At 37.6% G+C, this 19,822-nt stretch overlaps 1 protein-coding gene across 1 annotated transcript in view; it reads left to right on the top strand.

Moving 5' to 3' along the window:
• ROBO1 (roundabout guidance receptor 1) overlaps positions 1-19,822 on the top strand; it is a 480,852-nt gene that overhangs the window by 114,347 nt on the left and 346,683 nt on the right. The window lies entirely within an intron of this gene.

The raw sequence follows: 19,822 nt of genomic DNA, 5'->3' as shown, positions 1-19,822 counted from the left end.
CTGATCATTTTAGCATCCTAAAAATATAAAGAAAAGTGTATCTAATGAAAAAATAATAACCCTCCCACAAAGGAACGATAAATAAGGATGTGTTACCTGATATTTCACCTATCCTTCGCATTAATTATTTTTTCCATAAATGTAGTAAAGAACTTATGTGGTTTAGATTTGCCTTTAATATCGCTAGGGAGAGAGACTTAAATGTTTAACCATTTCTTTTAAGAATCTACGGTGATAAGCTCTACAATCGAGGTTATAGAGAAACATCTAGGGAATTTAAGAACCTCAAGTTATTAAAAAATAAAATTAAAAAAATTTTATGACAACTTATTGAAACTCACTCATAAATAGATGGGCATAAAAAGATACAGTGTAATTTTCTCCTATTCTTTAGTATGTTTGCCCTTCAAAATAACTTTTACTGGATACCTGTTATAGGCAAGAGACTTCTAGGCACTGGTGATATGAAGAAGAATTTAGTTTTGATACCTACACACAAAGTTCACATTATCTGATGACTGAGGAAGGTACATGAACAGTTAGATATGGTGACTCTGTATATATAGTAATCGAAGTACAAAAAAGGAAAATGTATTTCCTACTAGAGTCAGGAAGTGTTTAAGGAATAATTGAAGTAAATATTGAAGAAAATCCTTTCTTCTGCTGGTTTGTCCATCACACTAAGCAGAAGAAACACATATGTATAGGCAGAGAGAAGAGAAATTATGTTGGATACTGGAGAAACCCGAAATAGTTTGGAATTACAGATCAGGTGCCTGTGAGGATAAACCTGTGGTCGGAATATGAAGGTTCTCTTATTCCATGCTAAATAGACTGAATTTCATTGTGTGACAAAGGAAAACCATGAGGGACTTTTTGGTAGGGAAGAACCTGCTCAATTGGGTGAGACAGAAAGATCTCTCAACCAGTAGCGTGGAAGATGGATTGAATGGGCAGGATACTACAAGGAATGAGAAAGACTTAGAAGGCTATGAAAAAAATAAAGGGGCGAGATGATGAATAAATAGTGTTGACAGAAATGAAGCAAAGGGGAAAGATAGAGAGTTTTTGGATAGAATGGATAGGTAGAACTGTTAGAATATATGCAAGATTTCAGGTGACTCTCAGATGTGACTCCATGGGCGACAGGGACTTCAGTAATTAGGGAGGAACAATATGTAGAGAGGAAACACTGTGACTTGTACTTTGGTAGGTTGAATATGTGATGCCAGTGGATTGTCCACCTGAGCTTTCTACAATACCTGAAGTGCTGTACCTGAAATACATCTGAATTTTAAGAGAATCATCTAATTGAGCGATACAGCTTTGGGAGAAACCTTAGTATAAGTGGTAAGAGAAGCTTGTCCAATGAGAGGCTTGAGAATTAAGAGGGAGCCAGAGAGCAGGACCTAAAATAAAAGTTCTTCTTATTTGTTTTTGTTATTATTATTACTATTTAGATTACAATAATATAAGCCTGTACATAAGATTAGAGGTATGTATTATTAAAGAAGGAAAAATTAAAGGAAATGGTCTTTTGTGAGTCTGTTTTAGCTGCATTCACCTCAGTTTTGAACAAGTTTACTCTCTGATAAGTACATTGCAATTTCAATATGCACTATTGATTTGGAAAAAACACGGGGCCTGGAATAGATTCAAGTTACAGTTCCACAAATATTTGCTGAGTAATCAGTATGTAACATTATCTGGGATAAACACTGGAAATACAAAAATGATTCAGACAAAGCCCCAGTCCAAAGGACCCCAGGTTGCATGTATGATCTTAGATAAGTTTTGATCTTTGGAATTACAAGTTTTTCTAACTTTGAAATTAGAATGTTAATTCATGAACATGCTATGTAGGTTCAGAAAGACTTTCTGGAAACAAGTGTGGCAAAAGCAGGTTATAAAGAAAGATGTTTAAGGTGGGCCTATAATGAGGTAATTGAGTGAAGAAATTATAGGCTCACAGAATGTCAGAGTAGGAAGGAAACAAAGAGATCTGGCCCAATGTCTATTAAGGCAGAAATTTGTTTATGTTCATGTGTTAGGGCCTTAATATGTTACTCCTCTCATTTCCAAAGAGAAGCCACACACTTACCCCAGCAATGCTGTATGCTACTTGCTCTTTCCAGCTTCTCAAGTCTCATTTTTCAAAATTCTGTTTCTTCCTTCTGTCTGCCTGCCTGATTAGTACTCAGCACATCTGAGGCAGGTCAGACATGGTAGCTTGGAGGACATTTTGGACTCTCATCCCCTCCACTCCATCTGCTGATTCTTCAAGTCTGGTGACTCAGCCCTACTATGTGCTGCTATAGTACTCTGTGCGTGCCTTTGCTATGAGACTGTAGGAATTATATTGTGTTGTATTTTTTGTTTGTTTGTTTCCATTGTCAGATTTTGAATAATTCGAGGGCAAGGAGAATTTCTTCTTGATCTCTATAGGCCTAGAACCCGACATGGTGTCTTGTACTTCAACCTGAGGGCCTCATTTATTGAGCAAACCTTTAGGGACATGGCCAGTGTGAAGCATAAAATAATAAGCCACTGCTACTAGATTCATTTATTCACTTACTGAAGGATTTGAATGGACCAGGCACTGTACTAGGTACAAACCGACATCCAAACAACCATCACAGAAGGTGGTTTTCTGGTCGCTCATGGAATATATATGCTTGTGGTCAGAGGAACAATCAAGACTTCAAAGAAATTAATTCACAATGATGTTGAGGAACAAATTTAAAATTATTCCCTACCTCCCAAAAAGCAAAGATGTGAGGTAGCTCTTACTTCTTTTGGCAAAGTTGGAGTGAGGGAAAGAGAAAACCCTGTATCAGGGTTTCATAAGCTCGGCACTAATGACATTTTGGGCCAGATGATTCTTTCATCTGGATGCTCTTCTGTGCCTTGTAGGATGATTAGCAGCCTCCTTAGCCTGTATCACCACATGTCAATAGCATCCCCTCTAGTTGCGACATACAAAAATGTCTCCAGACATTGCCAAGCCTTGTAGGGGAAAAATTGCCTCAAGTTAAGAACCACTACCTTATATCTACAGGAAGAGACTCCTCAAAAAAGAGTCTGTCTGGCAGAACTACATTGAGACAGATTGATATCTACTTGCATATTAACCCATTTCTATAGAAATCATACACATATAGAGACACATGTGTACTTATGTGTATGTACATATATGTGTACACACACATTCAGTATTTTTTTCTCTATTCTTGCAAAAAACTGTTGTAGCTATTTAGCAAATAGACAATAACCAATCATCCTGGCAATATGCTCTTATGAAGTAATGAAGATTGAAAGTTGTGTGTGTGTGTGTATCTGTCTTATTGGCTCAGGTCAGCATACTTGTTATTGATTTTTATTGAAAGTGGGTTTTATTAATACATCAGGAAAGCCATTGCTTACAGACTAAATTTACCATTGTGAACCAGTCAAATCCTCTTCCATGAGGATGATACACTGTAAGAAAAATCAAATAGGGTAATGTGGTAGTGACTTGTGGGGAGGACTTACCTTAGATAGAATAGGGAAAGGTTTGAAGAGGAACATTTGAGCTGAGACCTAAGGGATAAGAATGAATGCAAAAAACCATGGGGAAAAGTAAGTACTGAGGTTTGGAGGTAGGAAAAGCTTGGTAAATTGGAGGAATAGAAGTGGCAGTTTATTCAAGTATGGTGATAAAGGGGGAGATTGTCGCAAAATGTTGTCACCCAATAGCCTCCTATGCCAATTGGCAGAGGTATTTGGTTTATTTCACATCATTTCAAAAATTTTAGGCAACATTTAAAAATTGAGGTTTCACATAAATGTCCAGATTTCTAGCTTCTTTTGAAAAACTAGATGGTCATATAACTTCAGATCTTCCCTCGCATGTGGAAGCTGTCGCTTGGAGCTGGGTTGAGGCTACCCCTTTAGGCAGTCTCCCTGCACCCTGGTTTGCTGCTACCCTCCGCTCGTATTGTGTATGCCCAGGTCCTAATGCCCAGCCTGTGTTGCCCTGTTAATTAACTACATGGCCCTGTAGCTATGCAGTTTTCATTCTCTAAGTACCACGATCTGCTTCAAAAACTGAAAAGATTACTGAGCATGCTCTGGAAGGATGGATTACAGAGGTGAGAGTGGAAATGGGGAGAACATTGAAGAGGACGCTACAGACGGGGATTGATGGTGGCTTCATCTGAGGTGGTACCAGGGAGATGGAGAGAAGTGGTCTAGGCCTCTGTGTTGCACAGTTTCAGGTGCATTGTTCTTGCTGAGATGAATGACCAACCTCTGGGGCATAGGCCCCAAGTGTGATGAGAATGGGGCCTTCTGGACCTGTGCAATGTAGCAGTCCTGAAGGAAGGATTTGGAATATATCTTGCAGGTAGAAATGAAGGATCTTGCTGATGGATTTGCTCTGTGTGGAAAGCAACAGTAGTTAAGGAAAGGAAAGAATTACCATTAATTACCCAACTTTGATTTGGATTTTCTTTGTTTAGTTACAGATGGAATTTGTTAGAATTAATTTATGTCAGTATTAAAAGTATAAGGTGCACCACTACATAAGACAGCAGAGCAGACACTTCTGGCTTTGAGTGTACAGTGGTAATTATTTTCCATCTGGTTCTCTAAACAAGTGCCATATGAAAAGTGTCCTGGTAGCTTGAATGTATGGATTCATGTCTGTGAGGTATTTATAAACACACGATGTGAATTCTTGCCCCTTCCAGCATTTTAATGGTTTCCCATTAAATGGTAGGTCATTATACTTTTCACTGAGACAGTGAAGGGTGATTAACTCCGTCTGGGTTCAACCAGTGTAATTTTAGAGGCTACAAATATTGTTACAAGTCAGGTTAAGGTTTAAAGGTGAAAGTAGAGTGAAGCTTGACTGAATGACTTTTACAGCATCGAGTTAATGTACACAAACAAAGAAACTCTTGTTTTCTTTCCATTATGAGTGCAGAGAACAAATGACTTGCTTGTTAAAGAGAGGAAAATGTGAAAATTAGGTTGGTCTACAATAAAATTCAGGTTGTGTGAACCCATTTACTCGGTATTTCAAATTGAAAGTTCTTTTTAAAGCCCTGTTTAACATTGCTGAGACTCAGAAACTTTAGACCCTGAATGCATGGCCTTTGTTGAGATAAGACTATCCTAACAAATGGCATCAACAGATTTACTATGTTATGCATAAAGAAGGCAATTTACCACAATAAAATACACTGGCACACTCTTAGAGAGGAAAATTGCCTTTTTCTCTCCACTGACTGTTTTTAATAGATCCAGCTCCCCCCAAATGCTTCCATTTCTCTCCATTTCTCTGAGTAAGTACTTTGGGTAATTTGATATAGCATTTGCCTTTTCACTAGCTGGATTCAAATCTTGGAGATGGGATTTCAGTCAAGGAATGGAGTGTGAGGGCATAAGGTGGCTTATTATGACTCAGGAATAGGATTAGAAGGCTAAAGCTTCCTTTTAAAGCTGTGTTTAGTATCTACATCGATCTTAAAGGCAGATGAGAAATGAAGTCTGACACTTATGTTGACTAATTTTGCCTAAATGACTAGATATTTTGAGTCTGCTCACAGGAACTTTAGGTAGATCCTGGAAACTCTAATTTAATATTCTAGACATTTAAAAAAATCCTGATATCTAATAAATTGGCCACTCTTTAATACTTAACACTCTTTTTACTTATAGCTTTTGCTTTGGTTTGAATTTTTGTTAAAATATGACAGGATTTTGTGGGGAAAAAACATTTTGGTTTAACAGATTTAGATGTAAACTTTAAAGAATTTAGGGAACATTTTGCTTTTATAGAAGTAGAATAGATTTGACTGTTTGGAGGCCCAGGAAAACAAAAAAAAAACTCGGAGGAATTAACAATAATAGGCAAAGTAAATAGCTTTCATTTGGGCTAACTGATCCTTTAAAAAACAGAGCAGCCTGATCTGACATCATTCAAGTTGTAAAGGTTGGGGTGAGATGAGTAGGTCTGTCCCTGAGGTCATGGCGGAAATGCAGAAGTCAAGGCTTTGCACTTAGCCTTGTGTCAACAGCGTCATGCCCTAATAAGTCTAAGAGCTGATTTGACTGGGTTCAGCTACATACATAAGTATATTATGCTCTTTCCTCAACTTAAATAAAGAAGTGAGTAAATGCAGCCTTTTAGGCCTTTTGTATTGCTGCCTAAACTTGATGTGAATTCAAGGAATTTACAACTGTGAGGGCAAAAAAAGTCTCCTTAAAGTACAATTTACATAGAACTTGATTTTTTCTCAGAAACATTTAAAAAGTGTGTGTGTATACTTGTGAATACACCTTTGAGCATCTTCTTAAGGTTTATCTTTTTATGCACACACACGTTGTGATGGAACATGCCTGACGCAAGAGTGTGAACTAATTTCACTTTATTTGGCTTGAATGCAGTCCTCCTGTGGTCAGAGATGATTTCCTGATGACATTGATGATTTTAAATTTAGTTGGATTCTCTAATGGTGGAGATTAGCAGTGGAGAATTGAGAAAGTCCCAGCACAGTGTCATGAAATACTTAGATAAAATATTATCCAGCTTTTCTGCCACTCTGTGGCAAACTGGGTATATGTACTCTCATCTCCAGCCCAAATCTTGGCATATTCATTTGTCCTTATTGCCGCTTCAGTTTCTGGTAAAATAGAAGAATCATGTATTTCAGAGCTTTCCTTGAACAAGGCTTTTTGTTGCTCTGGGAAACACTGGGTGTATACAGAGATGCTTCAACATATTGAATGTCTTCTAGTCTGAGAATTGTGATCACATTGTATTTCTAGACCTTAATTAAGACCACATGAGTGGTCTTGACTGCAATACTCTGGGCAGAGTTGACACAGGACCCGATTCCAATGGTATTTGTATTCTATTTAAGTAGTGGCCCTGAAGTTGTGCAGCTTTTGCTGGCAAGTCACAGCAGACTTTGATTCACACCACTCTGAGCAGTAACTAAATGTATTATGCCATGTGAGTAGAAATCCAGGGGATATAAGTTGCTCACAGATGTCATCAAGCACTGTGTTCTTCCTGCCTCTCAACTCTGCCATCCCCAAGGTCCGCTTCAGCTTAGGACTGCTGCTTCTTGTTGAGGCAGAATGGCTGCTGTTGGTAATTGTGGTTCCTTGTTTCAATTTCAACAATAGTGAGAAGAACTTCTCTTCCAGCCTAACGATATAAATCCTTCCCTTCAAACTGATTGAGCCATCTTCAGATAAATACCACCTTTGGACCAATAAATGGACCAGGGAAATGACATGTGGAGGTTGGCTTAGGCACCTGGAGCCAGGATTGGGATCATCTTTACCTGAGACACGTTGGTGAGGGGTGGATACCTGAACAACATAAGGGCCATTAGGAAGAAGGAGTATGCCCACCACATTCTTTGTCAAATAAATTTATTCTATTTTGTGCCCATTAGTGGAACCTACTCTCTCAGAGCAATCCATCAGTGTGTTCCAATCTGGACCATTGTCTCTGTAAGCCTACTGAATCCTCATTTTTAATTTTAGCCGTAATTTTAAATTTAGTCATAATTTTCATCTCCACAAGCATGCTCTGTTTCCTGAGTATTCCTTTTTCATAGCATTCTTTTCTTGTTTTCTAGATGTAATATATTCCTGAATATTTATGAGTTTATTCAAAAATAAGTTTATTACGATTCTCTGCCCCCACTTTTTTATGATGCTTGAGTAGTCTTCATTTCTTCTGGGGTCAATGTTTAGTTTCTTAATTTTGGCCCTTCCGTCTCATTCTGCAGCTTTTCTCATATGTCTGATAATCCTTCCTATAGTAAAAAGGACTGGATAGGTAATAAAAATCCTCTGAGTTGCAACTGATTCTCACTTGGAAATCTCACCAGGAGTTCTGTGTGAGGTAAACAAAAGTGAGACTTTGCTTTAGGGGGATCAGCTGGGAAGCCAGCTGTCAGGCTATAGGATCACTCAAATTAAAGAGTGAGGGTGATGCCAGGTTTCACCTGGCGGGTTGTTCAGTTTCACTGGGAAGGGGTCAGCTGCTTTTGCAGGAGGTAAATGTTAGCTGCCTGATTTGCCTGCATTTGGGAAGAAGGGGATGAGAAGTGAAAGAGTTGCCCTTATACAGACCTTTAAGTGATCCCCCTATCTTCAGTTCCCCTTTCACACCCGTCTTCCACAATACCTGCTGACTGGGCCTTGATTTCCAAGGGCTGTCTTTGCAGACTTCTATATTTTCCAGAGCCTCCTCACAGTGGATTCTAAGCTGGAACTCTTTTTAATTCCTGAACACGTTCCCATTATTTCTCCTTCCTCCAGAAATTTGTTAATATCTCTTGTTTATTTGTGATACCCATTCCTCTACCCCATCTCAGAACTTTTGTGTTTTCCCATCTCAGGACTTTTATGTCAGTGCTTCAGAAAGAGTGGAGGCCATTGTATGTGCATGATCTGACGTCTTAATCAGTTGCTAATACTATGCATAATATAATGCATATTTAGATTTTTAAATGTAGGTCATAATTTGTAGTAGTAACACAGTTAGTTGGAACATAGTGCTAATATTTCCACAGTGATTTATTAGACACCTACATGGAACAAGCACAAACTGATTCCTATTGTGAAAGCAATTCAAAGTGGGTTTATTTTAACTATATGTGCAACGGTTTATATTTATCATTATTTTATCAGGCTTGCTTAATCAGAGAGATTAATTCATAAATAGTTAAATCCAGGATTAATTTCTCTGTTCTTTCGTTTATTCAACCAATATCTATGAAACTCTGTGAAGTGCTAGTTACTACGATTGACCTGATATAGAATATCTTTAGTTTTATGTAAATAATTTGTGTTTTAATATTTAATAAAGCCTAATTAAAGAAAACGACCTGATAGTGAGGTTTGAGAAAGAATATAAATACCTTACTCATTCTGGAATGTGCTAAATGTAAATTTGGAAGGGGCAGGGAGATATTTACCTTTTTTATATATGAAATATCCTGTGCCAAGTATAGCACTTAACCATTCAGAAAGAATATATTTAAAATATGAATGTAATCCCATTGCTTTGTTATTAGTTACATATTAGTGATATTGTGACTCACTCATTTTCTCATTTACTTATAATTAGCTAAAAAAGGAAACTGACTTATTTGCCAGAAAACTGACTCAGACTCATTAAAATATATGCTTGTGTGTGGGGTAGTAAACTTTTGACAGGGGCCTTCTAGGGCTCTCCTGTTTAAATGCTGGAAGAAATACACGATTTATAAAATTCTGAAATATTAGCTGAAAAATGGTTTCTTCATATATTCTTATGCATTCCACATGACCAAAATGGCATACTGCCAATCAACAATGATTGAAAGAGTCTTAAAGGGAAAAAAATCTAGTGTATTAGGAAAAAAATTCTAGTGTATTAAATATTTTCTTAGGAAACTTTTTTTAAAAGTACAGTTTAGTTTAAAAGGAAAAATCCAATGTTGGCAGACAATTTCTCCTTTCTTTCCTTTTTTTTCTTCAGTGGTTATTGCTATCATTAAACATCATTGAGGTATAAAAATGTTTAAAAGGCAAATACTTCATTTTTATACCCATTATGTATTAACTTTTATTTTGGCTTTCTATAGTAGTCTTCTACTAAATTATTTATTACATCTGATTATATTTAAACAATCTGAAAGAGCAGTAATTTTTTTAGAAGATGTATAGTTTTTTTTTTCTGGTGAATTAGTGAATAATCAACAGTGATGATTAATTTATACAACAGAAGGTGAACCCAGGCAGCTGTTTTCTGTTTCCATGCCCCCTGAGGCAGCTAAAACTCAGTGTTATGTCCTAAAGAAGAGGAGCATTTTTTTTCCCAAGAGAAAGCTGTTTTTCTGTTAAAAATACTTAATATCGGGCCGGCCCCCTGGCCGCTAACCCCTGGCTTAGCGGTTAAGTGCTCGAGCTCTGCTACTGGCGGCCCGGGTTCGGATCCCGGCGCACACCGATGCACCACTTCTCCGGCCATGCTGAGGCCGTGTCCCACATACAGCAACTGGAAGAATGTGCAGCTATGACATACAACTATCTACTGGGGCTTTGGGGAGAAAAAGGAGGAGGATTGGCAATAGATGTTAGCTCAGGGCTGGTCTTCCTGAGCAAAAAGAGGAGGATTGATTGGCATGGATGTTAGCTCAGGGCTGATCTTCCTCACACACACACACAAAAAAGCTATCTGTTTTTAAAAAAAAATACTTAATATCTTATTTTTGAAGCTCTTATCTCAGCATCATTTTTCTTTGTATATAATAAACAATAGACATTATATTCCTCATAGCTCAAGACATATGGTATATGATCTTTCCATACCAGTGTCTTTCCCAAGGACCATAATTTTATGATTATCCCACTATTATTTATTTCCGTCACTTTCTTTGCAAAATAATTGGTTTACAATTTTGATGAAATGTAATGGTCAACTTTAAAACTTTAAAAGAAATAGACAAGAAGAATAAACCATGTAACAATCACAACATAAAGCATTTTAGGGTTGTGAATCAATTCAGTGACATAAATAATGTACAAAAGGATATAGTTTAAAATGGGTGGTTTTAAATCTAATTTGTATAAATATTTTTTCTTCCTGAAATATGTCGATGATTGTCTTGGACCCAGTTATATTTCATGCTTCCAGCAGGTGGAGATAAAAGGTTTCTGTCAATGATGCTAGTAATCTGGTGTGTCCAATATGGAAAACGTTAGACCACAAAAGTGCGAGACTTGAGAATTACGTTGGGGAAGTTAGAACAGGAATTATTTTTTCTATCTTCCCAGCTCTTTTGCTTTCAATTTTTGGCTGATTGAAATGAATGTTTCCCCTAAACTGGACCAGAGAGAAGACTCGGCCAGTCTTGTGAAGTAAACACGTTTCCTTTCATAAAAAGTTGCCTTTCAGTTTTTAGCTCTCGTTAATAATATGAAAATTCTTACAAAAAGGAAACTTAGAAATAAATTATAAATGTATGAGAAAAATACATGGACAGCAAGATTTAAAATTTCACTCTCAAAAGGAAATGACATTTGGACAGTTAGTTCTTCACATGATCACAACTTTTTCCCCAAGATTTATTTCAGTATCTTTGATGCTAAAGAAGACATTGCAATATCTGTTTACTCACCAGGCGTTGTTAAGAGAATATGCAGGGTGTATAGAAAACAAGTGTGAGTTCACTTGTTGTCTTGTTCATCAATTATTTATCATTTGTCTTTGGTATTTAGTGACTTAAAATATATAACATCTTTATAGCATGACTCTTCCTCAAGGACCTTTATGAAGACAAGGCCCAGAGATAAAGTGTTTGAAAACTATAAATGTTTTAACAAGATCCCACCCAGTTCTTAGAAAACAAACATCCATCCAGTGGGAGGATGGCTAGTCTACTTCAGAGGCTTCAGGATTTATCACTCAGCTGTTATCTTTTCTTCATTCTTATGCCTTATTTTATTGCCATTATAATTCTCTGAGGAGAAAGAGTTCCTCTTCTCCAATCTTGTGTGATACGTTGTTTTTATTTATTTTATTGGGGTTTTGTAAATGTAGGGTGCCATTGCTTATTTTTCCAGTATAGAGAGCTCCAAGGAAATATATATATATATAAACTATTGCTAATTTTCTTCCTCTTTTCTTCCCATCTCCCCACCCTGTGTTTGTGGCGAGAAACAAAGAGGAAAGCAGCTCTTTTTCCTCCCAAACACTCAGAGCACTTTGTCATGTTTTGGGGGAAGAGGTTAACATTCTGAAACACTGCTGTGTTTTATTGCCAGTAAATGTTTTTACTCACTAGTGAAAAGTTTGTAAATAGGCACTGTTTAAGAAAACAAAGAGATAATAAGTGCTCAGACTTTTCCCTTCAAATTCTCTATACCTAGGAAAATGCATTGGTGATCTCAGCCCTTCCGAACAATAGTTGGGATCACAAAACCACCACTCATCATTCAGCCCGCCTGGCATAATTAGCGGCTTTGACTCAAAGGAGACTAAGGGGTGTTTAGAATAGAGGGCAAAGCTTTATTTTTTTCCTTATCCCTGGTTATTCAGAACCGAGACTGCACATATCTGAAAGGCCAGGGTTGCAGCCGAACAAGTAGCTACCTTCTATACCTGTACTTCAGAGGAAATGTTTTCTCTTGATGCGCCATTTGGAGGACATGCCATTAAAAGTCTAAAAGAAGCAGTAAAGTTTGTATGCCCGATGGATGGTTGGAAACATTTTCCGTTCCTTCAGTAAAGGCAAGTAGTGCTGAACCATCACTGTTGCCTGTGTTTGATCAGCTTGGGACACATGAATAGCTGTCATTGAAGGCTTCAGGCTGGGTGAATAGTATATATTACAAAGAGATTTGAGAGGCAGGATTTGGCCAGCATGGTTGACTGGTTAGCACCCACAACTCAGAAGGACTGGGTTTTATTCTTTCTTTCCTCACTGAATGCTGCCATGGAAGTATAACCTATGCTGATAGTAATTGCTAGCAACCCAAGCATGTTAGTATACATTAACTCTTTCATTCCATTATGGTAATTAAGGACTGCTCCAGGGCACCAAATGGTGAGGTGGTGCCTTGAAATGCTCATTCTACAGCCCTTTTACTAAGATAGCCAGTCATTCCCTTTTGGCTCAAAGCCACAGCATCAGCTGGGGTCTTGTTTTCTTGGACCTTTCTCTGAAGTCTGTCTCTGATTACCCTTCTTCAAGCTTCTTATGGCTTTGGAGAAGATGGCATGCCATAGGCCTTGTTCTTTTGTTTCAACAACTTTTTTTTTTTTTTGAGAAAGATTGGACCTGCACTAACATCTGTTGCCAGTCTTCCTCTTTTTTCTTTTTTCTCCCCAAAGCCCCAGTACATAGTTGTAGAGTTGTGGCTCTTCTATGTGGGACGCCACCTCAGCATAGCTTGAGGAGGGGTGAGTAGATCCTCACCCAGGATCTGAACCAGCGAACCCCAGGCCACCGAAGTGGAAGGTGAGAACTTAACTGCCACGCCACCGGGCTGGCCACTTTCAACAACTTTTTTGCTGATGTCTTTTGCATGATCATTGATGTCATGTGACCCATTCAACATTTAGTCCTGGACTCTCTGCTGCTCCTCCTTCTTTTCACTGTTGGAGTTTTCACCATCCGTATAACTTGAATCTTAACTCTGTAGAGCTGATATTAGAATAGGCAGAATTTCCACAAATTCTTAGCAGCATGGATTTCCCAGGCTTTGTTTGCAATCCCACCTGTGTTGCTGTCTGCAAATCTTCTTTGGAATACTCCAAACAAATAATAATTTTTAATAATAAAAACAAAGCAAAATAACAACAACAAAACAACTTAAATATATCTAAGATGGTCGTCTTGGACATTTGGCAATTTGGTTTATTACAATTGGGGGTATACTGGCATCCAGTGAGGAGAAGCCAAGGATGCTGCTAACCATCCTATAATACACAGGACAGCCTCTCACAACCAAGAGTGATCCCACTCAAAATGTCAATTTAATACAGTTTGGGAAACCCTGGAATAAGATAAAATCATTTCTCTTCCCCATTTCATCTTCACACCTTTAAAATATTGCCTTTTATACTAATAATGTTACCGAGCAGTGGGCTCGCTCTGCTGGCCATGATCTGAGCAATTAATCACAACGAGTTAGGGATCAAGAAAGGAAGTTTAATTAGATTAGATTAGCCAGCAGATCAGAAGATGGGTGACTAATGTCTCAAAACCCATCTTCAAGGATTACAAAATCTTGAGGCAGTTACATAGGGAAAATAGGCAGTGAGGACGGGGTCCAGGGATGTTGATCTCCAGGCATGATGGGCTCCAGGCATCACATTGTTCCATTCTTCTGTCAGCTGTGATGGATACCTTGTAGGTGTGTGTCCTGCCTGTGGTCAGCCTGTTCCTGGAGAGAAACTCATAGAACAAAGTTTTAATTTATCAAGATATTGGGAAGTACATATGTAAGCAGAGGCCATAAATCAGGAGAGCATGTAAATTTTTTAGAGTACCTGCAGAGTGGTAAGTAGTCACACAGAGGAGGGGCTGGGGCCATTTAGTGTAACAAGATGGCCTCACTTATGCTCACTTACAATAGTACCACTTCCTTTCACTTTTTTGGACCAAGATTGGTGTAGTTACCTGCATAGTCTAATCCATTAGCCAGCTGGTCTGAATGGCCCATTTTCCCTCATCCTCACTTGACTAAGAACAGGGTTCAGGTGAAAACTAATACTGGGGCAGAGAAGAAAGACAGTGACCCACTTGGTGCTCATTCACTGAGGAGCTCTGAGAGCTGAACGCACATAGAAAGACACTTAAAGGATGTCCTGAAGGGAGAAAGACACATATTATATGATATCACTTATATGTGGAATCTAAAAAAGCCAAACCCATAGAAACAGAGAGTGGGATGGTGGTTACGAGGGCCTGGGGGGTGGGGGATCTGGGAGATGATGTTTACTGGTACAGACTTGGAACTAGTAAGTACGTTCTGGAGATAAATGCACAGCATAGTGATTATATTCAACAATACTGATTATAAACTTCAAAATTGCTAAGAGACGAGATCTTAACTGTTCTCACCACAAAAAAGAAATAATAATTATGTGAAGTGATAGAAGTGTTAGCTAACGTGATGATGGTAATCAAATTGCAATATGTAAATATATCATATCAACTCGTTGTGTACCTTATACTTACACGATGTTATATGTCAATTATATCTCAATTAAAAAAGAAAAAGATGGTCCCAGAAGGCACCAAAGGACTTTTATACTTCATTTGTAGTTAGTGTTTTCCCAATATAATTACTACTGATCTTTTGTCTTTATACGTTGTGAACCTGATGTTTATTGAGACAGACTCTTGACTTTCTTCCCTCCCTCTGACCTCCCTTCTCTTCATTCACCTTCTGAATCATCTCAGCTGTGGTTTGGGGAAAGTGAGTTTAGCACTGACTCCTCCTGGTTTTCCTAATCTTATGCAGAAGCATAACATAATGGTAAATAGCACAGGCTCTGGAGTCCGAGTGCCTCAGACATGTCCCTGATATCTACCAGCTTCAGTTCCCCTTTCTGTAAAATGGGTGTGTAAAATCATCATTGTCATCAGCATCACAATCCACTCATAAGGCTGTTGGAAGAATAAAGTGAAATATTAATAACGCATAACAGCGTCTGGCACAAAGCTTTGATAATTTATTATTTATATTACTGTGATTGTTATTAATGTTTGTATTGTTGTACATGGATAACATGCATGAAGAGCATGATTCTCCTATGTGTTTGTTTATGTGTGTCACTTTATTTGAGTTTGCCCTCTCTAGATTACAAGCTGCTTGTACCAACTTTGAACCAATTGTCCTTAAAATTTTCTCCTTAAAAGCTTGCCTGTCTCCCTTTCAGTGGACTGCCCATGTCGTGACACCTCTACCCTTCCCCCAACAGCCTTCCAGTTTAACCCAAGACGGTGTCGATTTCTTAATTACTTAAATACTCAAATATTTATATCTATAGTTGAGATTGCTCACACATCTTTACCCCTTTCTTTTTCCTCATCTGTATGTTCCTTCATCTTAAAGATTTGTGTTTTTTCTTCCTTAGCTTTTTGTAATTTCCTGTATTGTTCTCTACAATGCCAAGTATGAGTCACTCGCTGAAAGAGAGAGGACATGATGAGTTCTGATGGACTGTTTTACCTTTTTATTACACCGAGTTTGAGTCTTGTGGCAATTTGAATTAAACAAATGCTTTTTGATTAGCTAGCATTAGTATCAAATGTCCTGACCTCTGGGATTGAGAAACGGATTCTGTGGATGTCTTCCAGGGCTCTTTGTGTTTGCATTTGAGCAACCAAGGGAAAGATAGTGTAAGTGGTAATTTAATTTAAAGTTGTTTCTTTGTTCTCTTTAGGAAATTGGCCTGTGGATGTGTGCGTGGGGTAAGGTGGAAGGAAAGCGGTTGTTGTAAATTTGCTCTTCAGTTGCTACCTTTTAATTTCAAATTTCCCTTTATCCGTCATTTAATTCTGATAACTGTGAGTAGAGTATTAATACCTTTCTAAGTGACCTCAACTGTTTTTCTTACCTGAAAATGTACCAACTCCAAAAAGACAGCCATTCGGCTCGCACTTGGAACTTCATAGAAATGCTGAACTCTTACTATGTAAATGCTTTCAAGTCAGCTTCTTTGCTATTTTCATAATTTTAAGGTATGATATATTTTTTAATGAGAATAATTCAGTTTTTAAATCTAGTTGCTATCATTTGCGTGTGTAGGAGTGTTTGTTTATAGATATTTACAATGATACAAAAATGCTCAGTATTTGACCGCTTTAGGAGGCAGGGAGAAAGGGGAGTGGTTTAATGATTATAGAATTTCAGTGTTGCAATATGAAAAAGTTCTGGAGATCTGTTTCAGAAAAATGTGACTATACATAACACGACAGAAATGTACACTTAAAAATGGTTAAGATGGTATATTTTATGTGTATTTACCACAATTCAAAGAAGAAAGCCCAGTAGTTAATCTAGGCATAAATGCCTTCATCACAATGCCATTGCTTATTGAGTTTTGTGTAGTAGGGGTGGGACATCTCTTCCTTGTTTAAGAGGGTGAAGGGAAGTCACATAAGAAGGAGATGGTATTAGGACCTACCTGGTGATTGTTGAGAGATTTAAATGAGATAATTTGTGTGAGGTGCTTAACGTAGTCTCTAACTCTTTATAAATGTGAAACCATTGTTATTATATAGAGTACAGTAGAATGAACTATAATATACTATAATTTATTTAATTATATAGAGGAGCATAATGGTTAAGTGCCCAAACTCAGTGCCTAATTACAAGCTATGCAAGCTTGGGAAATTTGGCTTCCTTAAACTCTTTGTGTTCATGAGCTTTCTCATTTCTATAATGAATGAAACAATAATATCTATTTCATATGCTTGCTGAAAGGATTAAATATGTTAATACATATAACACACATACTATGTTTTATATAAGTGCCATTATTGTCTTACTTTGATGATTTAGAAGGTAATGATAGTTGGATGTTAGTAGTGGTTTATAGTTTTAAAGTAATATATATTTTAAACTCACTAATTACTCCCAATTATTATTTCTTTTTATTTAATATTATCTCTCTTGATGGGTCATTGTAAAGCTATATCTACCAGGGGTGTAATCTTTACACATTCTCATGGACTGAAGTGTTTTGAGGTGGTTTATAGAATTACGTATAACTAAGCAGAGGGAAAAAAGACCTAAGAAGCTTAAGTTCTGTTCAATGAGGAAAGTTTTTTACTGCATATCTGGCAGCCAGTTCCCTATGGTATGAATACTAGTAGTTATTTTTATGGCGTTTGTTTATATTAAATGAATACCAGGCTGCAGAGAAACAGTGATTGTATATGCAAGAACCTGTGGTGAAGATATTCAAGAAGATATTTAAATTTTTGATATGAGGAATGTTCCTCTATTGGAAAAGAATGCGTTATTCATTATACACTTATATTTGTATAGCCTTTAGAGTTTTCTGTGTAGCTTCAGAAAAGTAGTTGGTGCCTCCTGACATTTTCACATCATAATGGCATTGTGACATTGTGCCAAGCATAGAGGAAAATATGTAAGTTCTTTGTGCCCATGTTTTTGGGGTGTGTGTGGCAGAGCGGGCAGTGGTGATTGTAATCTTCACCCTCTATCCGGATGTCTTAACATCCTGCCCAGTCTTAGGGAGGCAGGTCACTTGCTTATAATTACAGTTTTGGGCTAATACACCTCTTTGAACACGTCAAATTCTTAATGTATTGATTTTTAAATATAATTATAATGTGAATTTAATTTGGTATACGTGTTTGGAACATGTGCTGTTCCTTGGCAAATGTTTCCTTAAATTATATGCTTGTGCATGTATTAAAGTGTAGGAAATTATTGTTTTGCTTGTAACTTGCTCAAGGTGCATTTTAATAAATATAAAGGAATACCCCGAGGCAGGGGAACAGTAAGATCAAAAGCTTACTCTGTTTTAGAAGCTAGTTTTATTAAGGTTGATTATTAATTTAAGGATTTATTTTTGGTGAGTAAAGTGACTAGAAAGGGGATGAACCCAAGTAGATCACGTGTGTGTTGTGTGTGTGCATTTTCTTTTTTTTGACTGTATCCTGTCTTATCCCACTTCCTCCTCCCTCCCTTTTTGTTTATTATGCCAGTGGGCTTTCCTAGCACTTTTAAAACAGCAGAGTCACAAGGTACTCTGGGGGGTAGATTTCAGTCAAAGAACATGGCATTCTTTTAACTCTTTGATTAGTAAAGTGGGGTGAAAGCCAAATAAGTAAAACAACATTAACCAAAACGGTCATCAATTTATAGGACCTAATCCTCCCCAGATCCACACGATTCTTAATATAAATTTGAGAGATCTTACTTGTGATACTTTATCAGAATGTGATCTACATTGCTGAGGAGACAGAAATCTTTTAACAGTTGCCTTTAAGGAACTGTAAATTTCAGCAATTATTCAGCCCATTGCCTTCAGCACCTTTTGTTGGCTTATTAGTGTATAGAACAGCAGGGTTGTAACCAGAGGAAGAGCCTGTGCATTTTAATTAGCTCCAAAGACAGGGTGAGATAAAAGCCAGGATTTTTGCCTCATTTTTATTTCACATTGGCTGATTAAGGATGCTATTGTAGGCTGAGCTGGCTTGACCTAATCTCAGTGACCACCCATTTATGGAAGGGCAATGGCAAAAACTTGCTCCTGTTTTCTGAATGGGATTAGGAAGGCACTAATTAGCAAACCCTGAAAGCCGTGAGGCATGGGTAGAAATGCAGCGCCCTTCTGTAAGAAACAAATGCAGTCTGGGGAAACATTCACCAATTGAACCAATTAATTCGTGCATATATTAGGCACTTGGTGATGTGTTTTCCGTTTTTAATTACTTAACCATGAATAAGAGCCTGATGTTCCTTAAGCTGTACTTGTTGATTAAATAAATACTTCTGTCCTGAAGAGAGATGTCAGAACTTGAAGAGTACTAATGTTGATAAAGAGGTCTGTAAATACTTGGAGAATAGATTCAAGCAGCATTTGACCTCAGCTGGAAGGGAGGTGGCTGGGAATACAATCTGCAGAACTTAAAAATGAACTCTTTCGGCTTAAGTACAGTCAGACTTTAGTTATGGATGGGACAAACAGTCTATTTGGGAATCATCAGCTCTTTCCTTCTTTGAATCATGCGGAATATTATGGGAAGAATGCGGGCTCTGGAACTAGCAGAACTAGACCTGGGAGTGAATCTCTTTGCTGCTAACTAGTATGGAACATTAGGGAAGGTACCTAGCATCTTTGAGTTTCAGTTTCTCTACCTTCAAAACGAGGATAATATCATCCATTTTATAAAGTCGCCATCAGGCATAGGCACAATATGTGTAACGCCATGGGTGGTACCTGGTGTTTAATAAGGACTCCCCAAGTGGCTCTTGCCATTAGTATTATTCATACTATTGTTATAATTTCTCAGCATTTCAAACAAATATAAGGCAGCAGTAGATGGAAGAAATGAAAACTGAAGACACCTAGTGTGTAAACTTTGGTCCAAAAGAGATTTGGCTGAAATGAGATGGGGAGTTTCATATGCATTTCACTTATCCATTACCTCTACCTTGGTTGACTGAACTGGCCACTAGATGGAAGCATATATTTTTATTGGTTTTATATCTGTACTTATATAGGTCTTGTAGAAATAGATATGTATATCTAAAATCACAATATCGATTCAGTCAGTGC

The sequence above is a fragment of the Ceratotherium simum genome, chromosome 27 (assembly GCF_057802395.1).
Source record: "Ceratotherium simum simum isolate JZ-2026a chromosome 27, ASM5780239v1, whole genome shotgun sequence".
Classification (NCBI taxonomy): domain Eukaryota; kingdom Metazoa; phylum Chordata; class Mammalia; order Perissodactyla; family Rhinocerotidae; genus Ceratotherium; species Ceratotherium simum.
This window is presented reverse-complemented; position numbering and strand designations above follow the sequence as displayed.